General features: G+C 37.5%; 1 long non-coding RNA gene across 1 annotated transcript in view; it reads right to left on the reverse strand.

The window, feature by feature from the left end:
- Positions 1-17,201: 17,201 nt before the first annotated feature.
- Positions 17,202-20,351, reverse strand: part of LOC141372473 (uncharacterized) — a 68,186-nt gene continuing 65,036 nt past the window's right edge. Inside the window, exon 3 of the long non-coding RNA XR_012377734.1 lies at positions 17,202-17,382. This is a non-coding gene — a long non-coding RNA (uncharacterized lncRNA). The remainder of the gene's footprint in view (positions 17,383-20,351) is intronic.

Genomic DNA, 20,351 nt, shown 5'->3' on the forward strand with positions numbered 1-20,351 from the left:
GTCTTACTTGATGGACATATACATTGCCTCTAGTGTCATTACAACAAATAGGCCTGCAGAGACTATCCTTGTAACATAAGGTTACAGAGATGGAAACATATGGAAGATATGTAAGGATAAGCTCCCAGATATCAGGTTGCTGGTTCTTAAAACTGGGGTTGCTAGTTCAGACATACCTCTTCTTGTACTTAAAATATATTAGTATTTCCATTTCTTTATCAGTCCAAGTGCAGATAAATAAGTCAAAAATAAGGCATCATTTATAGAAAGAAAATCAGCGCTTTTCTTTAGACATATCTTGCAAACATTTGTTTGTCTTTAAATTTTTTATGGTGCTTTTTGATACTTGTAACATTACATGTAGTTGAATTTATTCATCTTTTATTTTATGGTTTCTGTTTCTTTTTCCATACTCGATGCAACCTTCACTTGAGGTTACAAAAAATAAAATTAAATTAAAATTAAAACTAAAGAAAGAAAGAAAAAGAAAAGAAAAGAAAAACAAAAGGAAAGAAAGAAAAGAAAAGAAAAGAAGAAAAGAGAAAAAAGGAAAGGAAAGGAAAGGAAAAGAAAGGAAAAGCTTCCCTGGTGCTAATACTTTTATGGCATAAAACTTAATCCATCTAAAACTTGTTTTAGTGCAAGGAGTAAGTAAATAAAGCCATTTATTATTTAAGTGCCTTTCTGAATTTCTCAACCTTTCTTGAGTAATTTCTGGTCTTATGCACTAACGTGCAATGCTACCTTCATATTCTATTATTACTCCCATAGGGCTTTCTGTCTTTGGATTCTGTTTCGTGTCACTGATTTACCTAGTCTATTTAAAAAATTGCAGGGTTGTTATTTTGTATCAAATGCAGAGCCTTATTTTAGAGAGAATGTACATTATTATGAGGTTGAGTGTTTCTGTCCAAGATTAGGCTACATCCTTCAATTGATTCAAGTCTTCTGTTACATCAAGCAATAGCATTTTAATATTTTGTTCACAGAGATCTTGCACATTTCTTGTTAAAGTTATTCATAAATATTAAAAATCATACTGGTATTCCTATAAGTTGGATCTTCTTCCATTTTATATTCTAACTGGTTGTTGATTCTATATAGAAAGGCCATCAAATTTTGTATATTAAATTTGTTTCAGCCATCTTACTGAAATATCTCTTTGATTGTGATAGTTTATGAGGCAATTCTCTTGTTTTTTAAAAATATAAAATCATTTCTTCTATTAATAATGATAAATTTGCCTCCCACTGTTCAAATATTTTGCCTCTTATTTCTTTCTTATCTAATGCCAACCATTATACTAGCTAGTAATAATTTGACTCATTTCCACCTTTAGTATAAATATATCTAGTGTTTTCCATTAACATAATATGGACTCTTGAGTTCATCTATGTATAATTAAAACATCTTTTCATTTATGTTTTACTAAAAATATTTTTAAAACCAAAAATGGATATTGCATTTTATCAAAAGGATTTTCAACATCTATAGAGATTATTATGATTTCGCCCTTGTTGTATTCATATTTTGAATTAAATTAATAATTTTCTTCATGGTAAATCCTCTTTGCATTGTTAGCATGAATCCCACCTGCTGTTCTTATATCATTCTTTTAATGTGCTGCTGAATTTTCTTTTCTGGGTTTTTTTCAAGACTATTGTATCAAAATTTATATGTGAAATTGGTCTAAAGTCTCATTTGTGCTGTCATTGTTGGATTTAGGATGCCAATATTATGCAGACTTAATACTGTAGTATGATAATAAAAAGCATGAACTCTGGAGCCAGACTAGCCAGGTTCAAATATCAGCTCCGCTACAAGTCATTGTAGGACCTTGGGCAAATTATTTAACCTCTCTGCGTATTGGTTTCGTTGACTGTAAAATATGAGGCCAGTTTATTCTGGTTCTTTCTTACTAGTAGCATGTAACTCTTCAAGTCCCCAATGAAAGGCTGGGCAAGTGGTAACAAGGAACCTCCTTTTTGGTTCTAAAGTCTAATTTTTGTCCTCAGCCTCATAAGTGTGTCACAATGGCCCCATTCAGCTTTGAAGTTCCTCATCCTCTAGTCTCTGTGTTGGGGGAACATCTCAAGGGAAGAGCAGTCCAAAGTTGGGCTCACCACCCTCCCTCTAGATGGGGATCACTCAGTTCCTTACTGCCTGGCCAGCTGTCTGATGCCTTCAGATCAATGTCTTCTTTCATTTTGCTTCAGTTTCTCTATCTATTCTTAGTGTAGAGGTTAATTCAAAATACCGTAGTCTCTCCACTTTCTGTCATTACTTTAAAGTTTAAACTAAGATTTTCTGCTTAGTAATTTTGTTTATGTGCACGATTTCACTTATGTTTCTCAATTCTGTTCTCTATGTCCCCTATGTGTTTTAAGCATACTGTCTTTTTTTGCTATTTGAAAAAGGTGTTCATTTCTACAAAAGTTTATTTTCTTCTATATTTTTCTTGAGTGCTGGCGATGTGCCTCCAGTCATTCTGTTGTCTCATCACAGGTCCTGAGGTCTTCTGTGTTATCTGCATGAACTTTGATTATTACTCCACCATGCAAGTTTATGGCAAGGTTTTGTCATGGTTTTTATCTGCTCAGTGGAAATATTTTTCTTACGAATGTTCTAAACCTGTGTTTTTTCTCTTTTTCTTTTCTCCTTTTTTTCTATCATAACTTATAAGTTGCTTTTGCTAACAACATACTCAAGTAGCCAATAAAATAAATATGTACAACAAAAATATGGTTTTAATAGCATTGTATATAATGAGCAGTGAGGGAACAAGAAAGCTTGGAGGTCAAAGACAAGGCTCTGATTTTTTACTGCTGGCTTCAAACTCTGGTTCCTGTGCTTAATTGTTGGTTGTTTTTTTTTTTTCTATAAAATAACAATAAATTAAAAAAATAATAGCTCTACCTTCTTCCTAGGGGTTTGTAAGAATCAAATCTATATTAGTTTGCTAGGGGTGCTGTAACAAAATACCACAGAGTAGGTAGGTTGAACAGCAGAGATTTACTTTCTCATAGTTCTGGAGGCTGGGACATCCAAGATCAAGGTATTGGCAGGTTTGGTCTCTTCTGAGGTCTGTCTCCTGGGCTTGCCTTCCCGATGCGGTCTCACATGCTCTTTGCTCCGGGCAGGTGGCTATATCTGATATCATTCTGTGTCCACGTTTCCTCTTCCTCTAAAGACTCCAGCCAGATTGGATTAGCGCCCACCCGAAGGGCCTCATCTTAACTGAGTCACCTCTTTAAAGACTCTATTTCCAAATACAGTCGCATTCTGGGGGCCTGAGGCTTAGGATGTCAACCTATGAATTTTGGAGGGACAAAATTCAGCACGGGACATAAATCATTGTCCATTCAGTTTCAGATGATATTGTGTTTTATCTTGATAGTGCAAAGTTGTTCTCGCTCAAACTAATGAAACCAACACAATTAGTTTAACTAGTAGAGATAGTAAAGGTATGAAAAAATAGCGACTTTGTAAATATAAATAATTGTTTATAAAATTTGTTATATTTTAATGCCAGCAATAAAGTCCTGTGGTCTATGGCTAGGGTTTAAGTGAATAAATAATGTAAGGAGTATTTGTAGCCTATTTAGTTAACCTGTAGTTTTATAGATAACTACAGAATTTATAGATTACTGAATCTTTCAGATTGCCTACAATGTTGCTATTGTTTAAGATGCGTGTTTATAACTTTTATAACTTTAGATAAACATTGTGCTTTCAGGGATTCTCTACTCTGGATTTTATTTGTTCTTGTTTAATAACTTCATATGTCCTTGAACAAAATAAAACTTCAAATATGCATATTTCAAACTTGTTGTGATGGTTATCCTTTCTGAAAAAAAAATTCTAAGGAAAAAATTAAGCTCGGGCTTACAAAATTTATATTATAGCATATACAATATAAAATTGACGTTAATTAACAATGAAAATGAAGATAGATGTCACACTTACAAGTAAACAAAACCAGAGAAAGAAATCATATTGAATTAATTCTTTCTTTTTGTCTTTTATACTTAGATGCTTAGGGCAATATAAACAGCTGAAAATAAAACTAGTTCACATATTGTTCCTGATGGTAAATATACTCCTATTTTCTTCATTACTTATTTCTCCAAAGTTTAGACATTCAAAAAAATGTCCTATTATTCAACCCTCTTTTATAAAAGGAAAAGATCTTCCCACTCTAAATTTTGAAGAGTCATTGTTTATAATTTAGTATCCTTCTGATATCCGGTAACTATGCATATGTGAAAACGTTGTTTAAACTGTCACAGCATTACAACACTCCCCACAATGAGGAAATTTATATCTACTAAACTTTTGTTTATTTTGGAATAAAATTAAAGGGCCCTATCTGACATTTTGGAGTATACTATTTATCTGTGACATTCATCATGGACAAGGATTGTTTCTTGGTTACCGTGTTTGTGTGTGTGTCTGTGTGTGTGTGTCTGTGTGTGTGTGTGTGTGTGTATTTAGGGGGAATTGACATATCATTTCTTGAATATTTTTATGGGTTAGGAATTCTTCTGAATATGAGAAATTATTTCAATTCAAAAGTATCCCATGATGCATGTTGTGTTAACTCCATTCTACAGATAAAACTGATTTGAGCTTGTTAACTTGATGCTAATATGTGTAGGAGGTGGAGTTTAAGAGTGAAGTTTTTAAAAAAGTGAAAATGATCAATAGCAGAGTCAATACCATCAAGAAGTTATCTGATCCATTCTGCTGTCTTTTGACAAAATTGCACTCCAACCGTAGATAGTAGTCAGCCTCCCCAACCCCAGCTCCATCTTCAAAGGCAACACGGCACCAGTCCTTTGTGATCTAGTCCAGTCCCTATACTTATCAGCCAGAGTACCTCCCGGAAACATCCTATCATTTGAGAACATCCCAATTTGTCTCGTTTCAGCTGAGAGAAAGTCTGGTCACCACCACTCAAAACTTAAAGATTTCTTTCCATTCAACACACCCCATTCCTGTGGCTGTTCTTGGCTTTCTGCTTAGCCCAGAAATTCCAGCACAGACACTGATCTGAGTCTGTTCTCAGGTTTCATCATGGCTTCCCGGGGTGATCTTGCCACCAACTCACAGTTCTGGTAAACTCTCGGAGTCCATCTGGTACTTACATGAACAGGCTAACTGCCAGCCTTAATCCATGTTTTTATTTCAAATGGGAATGACTCTGAGTTGGGCTAGATCTCTTAGGGCTTACTCAGGCTATCCTAAATACCTGTATGACCGAGTACTTAAACAAGGAGATCAACAGGAATAATAGGATGAGTTTAAATATATAAAAATTTCCCCAAATAGATAAATGAAAGAAATCCAATGAGTTTTACCTGTATTTTTTACCAGGATATTTCTATAACCATATCCATGACATAATTATTGTTCATTCTTATGTGACGATGATAATAATAATAGTTATTACATAGTTTCTTTGCATGTCCAACATTGTCTTGGTTTCCAGGTATAAACAGTAGATTCACAGGCACTTCTTCTCTGGAAGTTGTCTTTATCTGGTCTCTGATGTTACTATACAATTTTATCACACAATTAAAATCATAGGTTCCATTTGGGATGGAAGAGGGCCCAAGGGGAAAAGAAGCTCACAGACAGAAGATAAATACATGTAGTCTTATATTCAATGGCAAAATTGTTGTGTCTCAGATTATTTTAATGGATTTTTTTACAAATTAGAAAATGTATGAGTAGAGCTTATTTGAGGAATGCTGTTAAGAATGAGGTTAATCTATTTCAAGTAAGAATGTAATTTATGACTAACATCTTCACTACTTAAAAAATGATTTGATGGGCGTCTGGCTCCAGCTCCAACATGTAAAGAGCTTAGAAGGTAACACTTCCATCCTGACAATAAGAAACAGTTGAACAAACTAAAAATCAACAAATTTTCTTGGCTCTATCAGAGAACTAAAGTCTTAGAACAAACTGCTACTCCCAAATCTAAAAAGACAGATGAAAAGACAGATGAATTTAGAGTCACTGCTGAAATCTGCTGCTTCTATCTGAAGCAGAAGCCCCTGGAGCCATACACTGATAGGTAATTTTGATGAATAGGTAATTCATCAAATGTTACTAGTAAATAGGTGGTAATTTTGATGACTTGTTAGAGGCTGATTATGGAAAACTGTGGGAGTGAGAAACATCTGGGGGCTATAATGTTGGTGGGGGGGCAAAGGGGGCTCGGTAATTTAGTGGGTTTTATCTCCAGGAAGCCATAACTTTCTCCTGGTGAAGATCTAAGAAAGAGACCCTCCTGGCTCTGACTGAGGACAGGAAGCATAACCTTATAAAATATGCATAGAGCATTCTCCATAACAAATGACTATTTTCCACTGGAAATACTTTACCTTAAGAGCCTTATCCCTTCTGGGGCAAGGGCATTTATATGACTCCAGCTCCCTCTAGTCTTCTTAACTCATCTGAAGAAGGATAAAACAAGCTAAGGAACACTGGTCAAGCTCACAGCCCAGAGACAAAGACTCATGAAAAAACAGATTTCATCATAAGATTATACAACACTTCTCTTCCCACACACCTTATAGCAATACAATAGGATTCCAGTATAAAAGAGTAGATTATAGCAGAAAGAGCTGCAAGATATGCAGACTCTCTCTGAGGAAGAGTACTTAGGGAAGCCCAAAGTAATGAAGGAACATACACACACAAAGACTCTAGAGGAATTTTTAAGCCTCTTAAACCTACCACTACAACAAACATTACATACAGCCCAACTCCTAGCCAGATTACCATAAAACCTCACACAAAAAGCTTTTTACCTCAGTTTCTATTACCTGATACATAATGTCCAGCTTTCAACAAAAAATTACAGGGTATGATAAAAGGCAAGAAAAAACACATACAAAGCAAGTGGCAGAAAAATAGTAGAAGTCAAGAATGGAAGCAAGGAACAAATACAATGAATGGAAAAGAGCTACAAGCATGGTTGATATTAAACCAACTATATAAAAAATCATTTTAAATGAGAATTGTCTAAATACATCAATTAAAAGACAGATTATTAGAAACCCAACTACACAGTGTCCATAAGAAACTCATTTTTTAAGAAACTAATTTTAAATACAAAGACTCAGAAAAGTTAGAAATATAGGGATGGAGAAAGACATACCATGTTGACACTAATGAAAAATCGCTGGAGGAGATGTAGTGATGTCAGAAAAGGCACACTTCAGAATACGGAAAATTACCAGGGATACAGAAGGCATTAGGTAATGATATAGGGTTCAATTCTCCAAGAAGACAAAACCATCCTGAATGGGTATGCATCTAGTAGCAGAGTATTAAAAAATTTAAGCCAAAATTGATAGAAGAAAGAGGAGAAATAGACAAACTCACTATGATAGTTGGAGACTTCAACACCTCTCTTTCAGTAGTTAATAGTTCAAGCAGGCAGAAAAATACAGTCGCCTTGAAGAGCATATCAACCAACATGACCTAAATGACATTTATAGAATATGCTATCCAACAGAAGCAGAGAACACATTATTCTAAAGCTCACACGGAGCATTCACCAAATAGACCCCATACTGGGCCATATAACATACCTCAACAAACTTAAAAGAATAGAAACCATACAAAGAATGATTTCAGAGCACAGTGGAATTAAACTTCAAATCAGTAACAGAAAAATAGCTGGGAAATCCTTGATATTTTGTAATTAAATAACACACTTCTAAATGACACACAAGTCAAAGAAGTCTCAAGTGAAAATAAAAACATTTTGAACTAGGTGAAAATAAAAATACAACTTACTAAAATTGATAGGTTAAAGTGCCTCTACAGGGAGCCAGGAAGTTCTGTTGATTTTGGATGGGCTCCTTCATGAGTCTGGAATCTGGAGGTACGTTGATCTTGACTGGTTTCAGCTCAGCTGAGGACTTAGCTTTCTGTTCCACATGTCCTTCATCCTTCTCCGGAGACCAGTGGCTAGACCAGCCATTGATATTCATGGTAACGGCAGAGGTGTGAGAAAGCAAGGGTATCTATGCATGTGCTTTTCAAGCCTCAGCTTGCATTGGCTCACATCCCATTTGTCCTGGCAAGTCATATGGCTGAAAGCAGAATCAAGAGGTAGGGAAGTATCTTCTACACATGAAAGTGGGGGTAGGGGAGTGAATGTTTTGGAATAATAATCTATTACAATAATGGTGTTAACTTCAAAGGGTTGTTGTATTGAATGAGATATTAATTGATGTCAATAATATAAGCTCTTAGCATAGTAGCTGCCACAGAGTAAACATACCATATTTTTTAGTTATTTTTATTATTGTGTTAGACTCTAGAAATAAGACCAACATCATCCTTGTTTATAGTGCTTATTAGAAAAATAGATGACTATGTAATTACATGAGGTGTCAGGTGCTGAGGGCAACGTTTTGGGGCACACTCTCCAGAGAAAAGATTCATCTAGCATGCCAGACTAACAGCAGTGGCGACTGACATTCATGAGTCAAAATACAAATTACTCCATGTTACAACCTTTGGGACTGAAAATAAACAGTCAAACTTAAATTAGGAAACAATCGGATGCCGTGGGTTTACCATATCACATTAGCCTTTTATCCAATCTCAGTCATTGTAAAAACAATGAAAACCTTCTATGGTTTATAGTTTCCAAGTTGCTAAATTCCAAGTGGCTAAATTTTACTGAACTCTTACAAGGAGCCAGGCACAGTTTTAAACACTTCATGCTTATTGAAGACCCACAACATTTTAAAACACTGGTAATACTATTATCTCTACTTTATTTTTTTTAAACTTTTTTTAAAGATTTTATTTATTTACTTGACAGAGAGAGAGAGAGCGAGCGAGAGAGGGAACACAAGCAGGGGGAGTGGGAGAGGGAGAATCAGGCTCCCCGCTGAGCAGGGAGCCCGATGCGGGGCTCGATTCCAGGACCCTGGGATCACAACCTGAGCCGAAGGCAGATGCCCAACGACTGAGCCACCCAGGCGCCCCTATTTCTACTTCATAAGTAGGGAAAAACTGAAGCACAAAAAAGTTAAGTGACTTGCCAAAGTCACACTACTAGTAAATGGAATAGCAGGATTTCAACCCAGGAACTCTGGCTCCAAGTCCATGCTTTTAACCCTCCCCCTGCTTCCATGCGTTCACATGTGTCATCCCATTTAATGCCCGACCCATTCGTTCACCTGAAGAACACTGATGGGGGGCGCCTGGGTGGCTCAGTCGTTAAGCGTCTGCCTTCGGCTCAGGTCATGACCCCAGGGTCCTGGGATCGAGCCCCGCATCGGGCTCCCTGCTCGGCGGGAAGCCTGCTTCTCCCTCTCCCACTCCCCCTGCTTGTGTTCCCTCTCTCACTGTGTCTCTCTCTGTCAAATAAATAAATAAAATCTTAAAAAAAAAAATTGATGGAGCATTGATTACACTCCAGGCACAGAGCCAGGTGCTGCAGGATATAAAAAAAGCACAAGGTATGGAGCCTGCTTCACCCTCCAGAAAAGGACAGACACTTTAAAAAAATGTTCCTCGGGCCTTTTTAGTGTGGCCTAGGGAAATTCAGTCCCCTCCCCATGTCCTTCTCTGATCTACACAAGAGGAGATTCTTTTGGGAATTCTATACACCAGAGTTCTCCAGATGGTCAGTAGGGTTCTAGGTGCAACAAACCTCCATTCCTGAGGATCTAGACTTCACTAGAAGAAAGCTCTTCATTGTTTTCTTTTACTCAGGCTGAAAAGCAAGGAGAAATCCCCTTTCCCTCAACAGCATTATAATCTGTTGTTATGTCCCAAAGGAACTATGTCCATATACTCTCAGTTTTCTACAAAACTGGATGCTATAGCTTTGTGGTTGACTTACTCACTATTCCAGCATTTTCTGTTTAGCCTCTGAAACCATTCTAGAAAACATTCTGAGTTTTCTGCCTTCTATGCTCCCAGCAGTGTCTCACCCACAACCACCAAGTTCTTTTCCATTTCAAGCAAACGACACCCAACCGTCGTCCCCTCTGAATGACCCTCTTCATTGCCTGATATATGGCTTGGTGTGAGGGAATGGGGTGACTCTCTGCAGCAGAGGGCTCACCCCTCTGAGTTATTCACCTCAAATAGTCTGTTCCTTTGGGCCTCTCAGTTTCCAGCTCCTCTAATTCTCATGCAAATAGACCTTCAAATCTTGGACCTAAATATTTTCTCACCAAAGCCTGAGTTATAGTGAGGTGAAGTGTCTGCGTAGGTGTTAATCCTCTATTCTTGGAGGTCGGGCATAAGTTGAGGAGACGTGACTTTCTTGTAGGAGGAATTACCCAAGTGGGGCTCTGGTACTGCTTTCAACCAAGAGGCATAGTGACCCAAGCTAGTCTTATGCTGCTTATGCTGTGTAGTCAAAAGTTAAAGCTAAACTGGGGTTAAGTGGAAGCTAAGGAACAAGAAGGCTGAGTCTGAAGGGTGGGATGGGCCCCCAAATGGGAGGAGGAGCCACAAAGGGATTGGCCATCAGAGGACCAAGGAGAGGGACAGCAGGGGGAATGTGGCTCAGGGTTCAGACCTTGATCAGTGAGAGAGCCTGTGCCCGGGCAGGAGGGAGGAGGGTGACTTAGGGAACCACGCACAGTAGACTGGTCTTGGGAAACAAAGGAAATACCAGGAAAGACCAGGAATTTGAAATCTAACAAACCTAGCTCCACCACTGCATTACCTTGGAGGTGTTATTTGAGTCTCAGTAAACTGGTGATTATTACATCTACTCGGTAGGTTGTTGTAGGATTAAAAGTAAGAATATGTGTCATGCTCTTAGCTTAATGTTTCACACATAGTGAATATTCAGTCAGTACAAGTTCTCTCCTTTCTTTTGCTTCCTACGCCTCTCTTCTCCCAACTCCATCCCAATCTTGAGTCATCTTTATAAACTGGTTTTGTGTCCTTGTTCCAAAGACATGTAGTTTTAGGAAGTTCTAATAACCATTCTAAATTCTTTCCAATTAGTTTAAAACTGTGGGATGTCACTTTTGTGCTTGAAATATCATATACCTTTCTGGGAACAATCTCTCCCCATTTTTGATGAACTGATAATGTCTAAAGAAATATTAGAATTTTCCCATTGACTGAAACGAAATACTCTTTATCTGAAAAAGCATGAAGAATAAAGCAATCAGTAAACGATCCTAACCTTTAAAGAATAACATATAGTCACTTGTCAGAAACAAAAACAGTGACCACTCAAAATTTAGCAATGAGTTTTGAGCAAAGGGATTGAAATCCATGTAAATTATCTAACCAGAATAACACAAGCTAATAATATAAATTCCAAGATTCTGATGCCAGATATAAAATGTCAGGAAATGTAAGGAAAGTTGTATTATAAAAAAATTCTAAGGACCTAGGCAAACACTTGAGTTTACTGCAACTTTGTGCCTAGAGTACTTGAAGTATTTGAAGTAAACAGAACATCATATGGGAAATCTTTTATTTTTTATAGTGATTTCAGAAGCAGTGATTTTTGTCCGAACAGAATTTGACCTATAAGTTAAGGAAATTATAATGTACAGAGGTAATTGCCAAACATTTTAACCAATGATATGTTTCTTTAAATGAAATTTTATGTGGCAGACCTGTATACGTAACAAAACGTTATCAAAAGTGAGAGTGAGAACATAGAATCCATCCACTCCAGGATCATATGGTCTTTCTCTCATCTTTGACCACCAAAGAGACTCTGAGTCCCCCACCCCCTCACATAGCTCTTGGGCTCCAGGGTCCACAGGAAAATCACCGCTGATTTACTTGTTTTTCTTCCAAATTGCATATTGTACCCAATCAATGTGTCATTAAATAAATTTTAATGAGTCTCTGCTATTTTTTAAATCTTTCACATAAAATAAAATAGAAGACATAGCCTGAGTGATCTGAACAAGAGTGCACCTGAGCAAGATAAAGTATTGCTTTTGAAATATTTATTTCAGATATATATATGAATATATATTCCTGGGTATGCTGCATCATAATGTAAAATGATTCAGGTCTCAGTCAAGAAAAGTCTACCTGCTTCGTGAGGTTGAGAAACCTCATGAAAATGATAACATTTTGGTAAAATGGTTTTGTGATGACAACTCTTTGTAAAATAATGGAACTCTAGTTAGAAAAAACATTTATGACTGAACACATGTATAGGCCAATCGGTGAGGAAGTTGGAAGCAAGAATCTTTGTTAGCAAGAAAAAGAAGTAGCTGGGTCAAAAAAGCAGTATGATTTATTTAATTTTTAATAATTTATTAATTATAAGTGCCATCCTAAAATGGTTTCCTGTCTACCAAAAGAAGTGTTTTAATGTCAAGCCTAAGATTGCTGAAGAATTTGGGCTGCCTTATGCCCTCTACCAAGGTTGCTAAGTCCCTTGTAAATCAGCGAGGGATGCAGACACTTCAAATGGAAAAAGTGGCAATAACAATAACTTAGTTAATCCATGGAGTTGGTGATGCCACTTCTCTTAATGACATTGCAGATATATTCATCTTTCAGGTCTCAGGATCATTCCTGTGTTCATTTTCGTAGTAACGGGCATCCAAATGTTAGCAGGTCTTTTTTCACATGGAGCACAGGGTCTTGGGTTGGTTGAACTCCTACTTGGTGGGTTTCCAATAGAAGGAAGCTGCAGTGTTTTCTGAAAATGATTCATTTCATCATCTGACCAGTTCTCAGTGAGGCTCAAGATATTAAGCATATTCTGAAGATTGCTTAAAGTATTTCTTCTGATCAATAGGCTTTTAGTGGTCCACCCCAAACCCATCATGGCATTGTGACTTGCGAGTAGTACTGAAGAATGCAGAGAAGTAATGCTAAGAGGGCTGTTTAATGGACAAAGCTTCCTCACCATCAGCCCTAAATCTGATTCATGGGTGTCTAACAAACCTGTCTAGGAGCTCGTTGAGATAATATGCCCATCATTAATATAATAGGAATTACAATGGCAATAATTATTAACATCATAATGTCTGATCACTACCAAATCTAGGACAACTGAGTCCCAACATAATTTCCTTCTCTTCCTATAATTTATAATATGGAATTCAGCTTTGGTAATCAACAAATTCATTCAACAGGTATGTATGTGGTACCGACTATATGCAAGACACCAAACTAGAGGCAGCGGGTTATCCAAACACAAGTAAGGCATCACTTCAACCTCAAGAATATTTGAATTTGGTATTGAGAATTCTACCTTTAGGGGCACCTGGCTGGCTCAGTCCGTAGAGCATGCGACTCTCGATCTCAGGGTTATAGGTTAGAGCCCCAAGTTGGGTGTAGAGATTACTTAAAAATAAAAATGACAAAAAAAAAAGAGAACACGACTTTTAAATCACCACTCACAGTTAACAATAGTCAATGCCCATTGAGGAACTTCTATTTGCCAGGCACTGTTCTAAAATTTTTAACTTCGTGCTTTAGAGCATGGCCCAGCATATACATTACTCAATAAGCATAGTTGTTGATCCTCTCCTCATAGAATTTATCTCTTAGTGGGAGAAGCAAAGAAGCAAATGCATGAAGAACTGGTAAGTTTTATGACACAACAGATATTGTAACCAAGAGCAGAAGGTTTCATCTTTGGGGCCATAATATTACCTGCGAGACTGGCCAGCACAGGGTAGCTGCAAACCCACAGCAGCATATGGGTGATATGCTTTCCAAATCCAAAGACACACTCTGTCATATAGGGAGGGTACGGAAGGCCCCTGGGAAATTGGCTCAAGATTCATGTAAAACTCGGGTTTTCTTTTGGTGAGAGCTTGGGTTTTATTTAACTTCATTTTTCATAAAGTCTAAGGAATGCAGTTGCACTAAACCAGGAAGAATCGATCTGAAATACTGTTTCCTCTGGTACAAAGGTAGAATGATAAGTGGATTTCACAAAGAGGTATGTGTTAGGAGATGCCCTTAGCGGAAGGAAAATTAATCCTGCACCAGGGAGTTTGTGGGGTTGATTGGTGAGATGAGAGGAGTTTTGAAGGATATTGAGCCTGGATTGAGAGTCCAAGAGCCTCAGGAACTTGAGAGTAGCGTCGAGGAATGGTAACACTGATATTCTTTTCCTGTCATCATTTTTCTGATTTTATGTTGGAAGTCCAAATCAGTGTATGTTCCACAGCACTGTATAAACACTGAGGAAGTTGACTCATGCCTGATTCTCTAAAGTCAGCTATTGCCCTCACTGAAGACACAACAGAATACTATATATATGTATAAATATTTATGTGTGTACACATACATGTATGTATAAAAGATCTGTTGTTTGTATCACACACACACACACTATCATCTCTATTACGTGAGTTTTACACTTGGTTTTGACCATTTATGAGAGGCCTGTGTTGAGGCTCACAGAAGACACCATTCCGATGGTAATATTTGGTATTGACTTCTGTCCTATTTGACTGAACTTTCTCCCGAAAGGTTACCAGTGACCTCATAATTGTTAAATCTCTTCCTCCATTCCTATTGTCTTGACCTCACTGTTTCATCTAATGATGTGTCTGCCTCCTCTTTGGGACTTCCACTTCCTCTTTCTGCTTTGGGAATGCAGCACCAGCCTGGCTGTCCTCTAAACTTCTTTGACTTTGTTAGATATCCAGGCACTAAATACATGTCTGATATTTATTAATATCAGCAATCAATATCACAGGTTTACTAAGCATTATCTCATTTGAGTCCCATGAAAATACTGAGCTGAATGAAAGACAGAAACAATTTTCTCTAAGTCTTACATTGGTTTTCCACCAGAAAGTGATACTTCCGGGGCGCCTGGGTGGCTCAGATGGTTAAGCGTCTGCCTTCGGCTCAGGTCATGATCTCAGGGTCCTGGGATTGAGCCCCGCATCGGGCTCCCCACTCCCCACTGCTTGTGTTCCTTCTCTCGCTGTCTCTCTCTCTGTCAAATAAATAAATAAAATCTCTAAAAAAAAAAGTGAAACTTTATGAATATGGTTTGGGTCCTTAATAATACAGTCCTCTTTATCTGCAATGGGACCTAGATTTTCTAGTTTCTAATTTCCAAGGTTTGTGTGTGTGTGTGTGTGTGTGTGTGTGCATATGTGTGTGTGAAATTCATGATTCTTAAGTTGTGAGCAAAGGGAAGAATTTTATTTTTTATTTTTTTATTTTTTATTTTATTTTTTTAGTAGGCTCCACGTCCAGTTTAGAGCCCAACACGGGGCTTGAACTCACAATCCTGAGATGGAGACCTGAGCTGAGATTAAGAGTTGGACGTTCAACCGACTGAGCCACCCAGGTGCCCCAGGAAGGAAATTAAAAAAAAAAGGAAAACAAGGCCTAAGCAAAGATCCAGGGGAGATTGAGGCAAGATTTTAGAAAACTGGAGAAACCTGTTTATAAGATGAACTACTTTTGCATATCCTGAGGACATTATCTCTGTGATCACTCTGGGATATTTAAGCCAATGCCTTTACACACTTGCTTAAAATTGCTCAATGCTAAAAGGCACAGTTGAGAGATAATAAAGCTGTGGTTCCATCTTAGTACCATATTACAGAGGTCCTACAAAGCCATTCCATTAGACATCGGGTAGTTCAAACCTGCGTTTTAAGGACGAGAAGAGCCTGGCTCAGAGAAGTTAAATGACCTATACAAAATCACCCACCAACTTATTTTCAGTCAGGACTAGAACTTGAATCTAAAATGTGTGTGTTAGTATTATTTCTCTTCTTCTGTATTTTAGCTAAAGCATCAGGCTGTCTGTTGGTAAAAATACATTTACTTGAGGCCTTTCCAAAACCAAATGAGTCAGAATCTCTGGGAAGGTAAGGCGCAAGTGTCTACTTTTTCTGAAGCTGACCAAGTGATTTTGAAGTGCAGCCATGGGTGAGAACCTGCGTCTTGCCAGCCAAACAACAAAATATTAACAATTTACATAAATAATTCCTTATACAGAGGGTGCATTGCAAGATACAGTATAATCTTATTTATTTGTAATTTTATTGGCCAGATTTTCCAAGTCAAATATTACCAGTAATATACAATACAATTAACATAAAGACTTTAATAGTTATTGTTTTGTTGCTTTTGCTAGCAATTTCTTACTTGTTTGTGAGTAGTAGTGCTAAACAAAGAAAAGAGTATCAATCATAAAACCCTCCCAGGATTTTTGTGGCATTCCATTCTGTCTTCTAGATATTTTTACCCCTAGAGTCTTCATAAAGTAAAGTTTATTGAGACTTAAATTTAGAAAGCAATTCAGGTAACTTTGGGAGATTGAAAGACAAGACAGTTTCAGGTTGAAATGTCTGATGTGTATAGTTTCTCCTTTTTCCACACCTAAGAAGAACATTAACATTCAAAACTTCTAAAACCATGTAAATCCATATGTAATCCTACAATGATCACACAAATATGTTAGCAATACAATGCAAAGTTTCTCAAAGACCGATTTGTGATGGTATGAGACATAAAATGTTTGTTGAGTGACCAAACGTGAGATGATCATTGAATCAATGACTCTGTGAAAGTTAACATTTTAATGTAAAATGTTGAAGGAGTAGCAGCAGGGATGCGGGGCACGATTGGTTGATTACAAGCAAGTAGGCGTTAGCTCAATGTGAAACAGCAATGCTTTAAATAGGGATAGCTGCATTCCTAATTCATCATCACTACGTGTGTGATTAATGCTCTGTGGGCACACATGCGTGACAGGAGGGGAGGCTTTTCTATTATTAGGGCACAACTCAGGGCAAGTCCGAGCAGCAGCAACCTCAGCATCAGCAGCTCCTCAGATCATATCGTATCTGGAACTTTTTACATTCTGGGATTCTAGAGTGATTTTTCGGGGGATTCCGTTGCTAGATTCACAGATGCCATTTCAATGTGACGTTTTTAGAATAACATGTTTTCCATAAGCACAATGAACAGTGAAAAAGTGAGATTAACGAGTGCTTTGACATTGGAAGCTGGAAGACTGGCACCCGTGATTTTCTCCCTGTGTGTGTGTGTGTGTGTGTGTGTGTGTGTGTGTGTGTGTGATTTTCTCCTTAATAGGAAAATAACATAGATGTTCTTTCTAATAAAAGGGTATAAAAACTATCTGCAAAGGGACATGAATGCTCTTTGCAAGTAATCGGAGACTAGAGACCCCCAGAAACGTGGATTTTAATGAAAATATATGACAGAATGGAACATAGGGCAAACCCTGCACTTTCAGCACACTAAATGTTACAGATCAAACCAATGGAATGTGTGGTGAGGAGCGTAGTCCTGGCTGTCATCAGGCTGTCTGATCTGAATCCTGTCTCTGTTGTTTATGAGCTGAAGGGCCTTGCACCAATTTCTTAATATTTTTTGCCTTAGTCTCATCTGTAAAGGGGGAATAAAATATAGGGTTACTTTGAGGAATTAGTAAGCAAATGTATCTTAAGCTCCCGAGTGAGTTAAAAATGTTAGTTATGAATATTATTTGCTATTAGTAGTAGTATTATTAGGCTCATCTCATTTAGATTTAAGAACAAATATCAACTACTTTCATGTTCCTTTCCACCTATAGTTCTGTATCCAAATTAAACTACAAACAGAAGATACTGTTTTTAGTGACTCTGCTCATCTAATCAGCGAATTAGCCATCCACACCATTCATTGAACATTTAAATGCTATGTAAATTTTTAAATCTGTTGGAATCACTCATTCTTTTATAGATTTTATTTTTAAGTAATCTCTATACCAACGTGGGACATGAACTCACAATCCCAGGGTTGAGAGTTGCATGCCCTCCTGACTGAGCCAGCCAGGAGCCCCGGAATCACTTTTAATTTAAGAAAAACCTCAGATTATCAGGTCAATCAATGAGAAAATGTAATTTACTATTTAGTAGACATGAAAACATTCTCAATTTCTATTTTTTTCTACTTCTTTAATTATACACTGAAAGAAAAACAAGGGAACTTTCCATTTTGAATTCACTTTTTTTTAAGATTTTATTTATTTATTTGAGAGACAGGAGAGAGAGCACAAGTGGAGGGGAGGGGCGGAGGGAGAGGGAGAAACAGACGCCTCCTTGAGCAGGGAGCCAGATGCAGGCTCAGTCCCAGGACCCTGGGACTCTGGGATCATGACCTGAGCCAAAAGCAGACACTTAACCAACTTAGCCACCCAGGCACCCCTCCATTTTGAATTCTTAATCTACTTCTCAATTAAAAATGAATTAATCCAGAGAAAAAGACCCTTTTTAAAAAGTCTATGATGGAGGCTATTTAAATAAAAGAGACTATCACTACATTCAATATGTGCTTCTCCTTTTCTCTGTTTTATCTCTAGGTGGATTAAAAGTTCTTTGGATTCAGGGAAGTAACTGTATATCTCTATTGACCTATATCAATATAATAATGCCATTACGGAGACATTCAATAAATATTTGCTGAACAAATGAATAAACGAGACATGTGCCTAAATAGCATTGTATTCTGTTGATTGTTGGTCAAGGAGAAAAGCAAAACAGTCACTGTGCCATGGAAGTTATGGGGAAACAGGGAGCCAAGAATTTTGCTTGGAAATTTGTGCTTTATTTGTATTTTATATGATATTATTAATTTAAGCATATATTTAAACCATTATCATAAAAGACATAAATTCTTCATTCAAATGGAACTTGTTAAAAAGGCCCCATATGACTAAATTTAGAATAAAATCCGTTTTTTCAAATGTTGGCATCTGACAGAATAGAATTCATGTTCAAGTTCTCATATTATTTTTTTAAAGATTTTATTTATTTATTTGAGAGTCAGAGAGAGAGAGAGTGAGAGAGAGCAGAGGGAGGAGCAGAGGGAGAGGGACAGAATCTCAAGCAGACTCTTCCCCCGAGCATGGAGCCAGACTTGGGGCTCAATCCCAGACCTTGAGATCACAACCTGAGCCAAAGTCAAGAGTCCAATGCTCAACCGACTTGAGCCACCCAGGCAGGTCTTATATTTTAAATATTAAATTTAGCAATCTGATCTTGGACACTTTCCTGGATTTGTCAATGCCTTCCCTGTATTAAAGCAATCCAAAACCATTCCACCTCTGTGGTTCTTGTGAAGCACTAGCTAATAAAAGACTTTAAACATTTTGTATCATATAAAAGCTAATTCACCAAAGTAGGTATGCGTAGTTGTCAGTTTGAAAAGCAGTGATTTCATAATAAACAAGTGCCATCTGCAGTCCCAAAGAGCGCTAACTTTAGGGAAAAAGCAAGAGATGAAAGAATTGCAAACTTTCTCAGTTCTTGTCTGAGGCTAGATGCTGGCTCTCTGGTCAGGCCCCAGGGCCCGCTCTGGCTGCAGTCGGTCGTGCTGATACCAGTTTGGGCCTATACGTGTACGCTGCTAGTCTAGGTTTCTCACAGGCCTTATTTTTAGGACCTATCCTCCCCCGCCCCCCATGGTGGTTACAGGTTAGTTGTGTATCAACTGAAAACCATACGCCACCAAGCCACCTTGAATTCAGGATCAATTTAAAAGGAATATGTTTTAATCATCACAATAAAGGCTCAATACATTAAACCAGCATTAGATAGCTATATTATGTATTTAGTCTATAGATATTACTTAGACTTACTAACCCCTTGGAAAAATAATCGCAATGCAGCGTTGCTCAGATTGGGAACTACTGATCTAACTGATGTCTCTAAGTCACTTCCTAGCTAAGAAATTCCCTATGACTTGATTATTGTCTTCTTGAACTGTCCTATCTTCAACTATGTTTTGTGCCTTTAAGAGGTATTATGATTGTACTTCAGACTATGTATATGTATATTTAAATGAACGATTAATGAAAATTGTATCCAATTATTAAAAAAAAAAAAGAAGACTGTTTTGCAGAGGCAGCGACAAATATTCCCTGATGTGTCATGACGGAGTCATTCTCAAAAACTAATGGCTAGAAAATTGAGTAAACATAGAACCAATAAAGAAAAGATTTCTTCACACCATGTGAAATCAGCACAGAGGAGAGCACACTGCCATGGAAAATTTTGGGAGAAGCACAGGGATTTTTTCGTGATGACATCTCATGCTTGCAAGGTATCAGCTACAAAGTGAAAAAATTCCTCCCCACGTATCAATACCACGGAGTTGACTGTTGCACCCTGACCCCATTCTCCCCAGTGCCTTCCCACCCCATCCTTCTTTTGAGCACAAAGCACGACACCGTATTTGATGAAACAGGATATTAATCGGGACTAATAAGATCCTTCTTCCTGTCACTCCTTGCAAGTATCTGACAGCATCCTTGTGCAGAATAAGGAAACATTTCCAGCTGACACCCCATTCTTAAGAATTCTGCTCCAGTTTTT

The sequence above is a fragment of the Callorhinus ursinus genome, unplaced genomic scaffold (assembly GCF_003265705.2).
Source record: "Callorhinus ursinus isolate GAN/ISIS: 27379988/994484 unplaced genomic scaffold, GSC_fseal_2.0 scaffold4, whole genome shotgun sequence".
Classification (NCBI taxonomy): domain Eukaryota; kingdom Metazoa; phylum Chordata; class Mammalia; order Carnivora; family Otariidae; genus Callorhinus; species Callorhinus ursinus.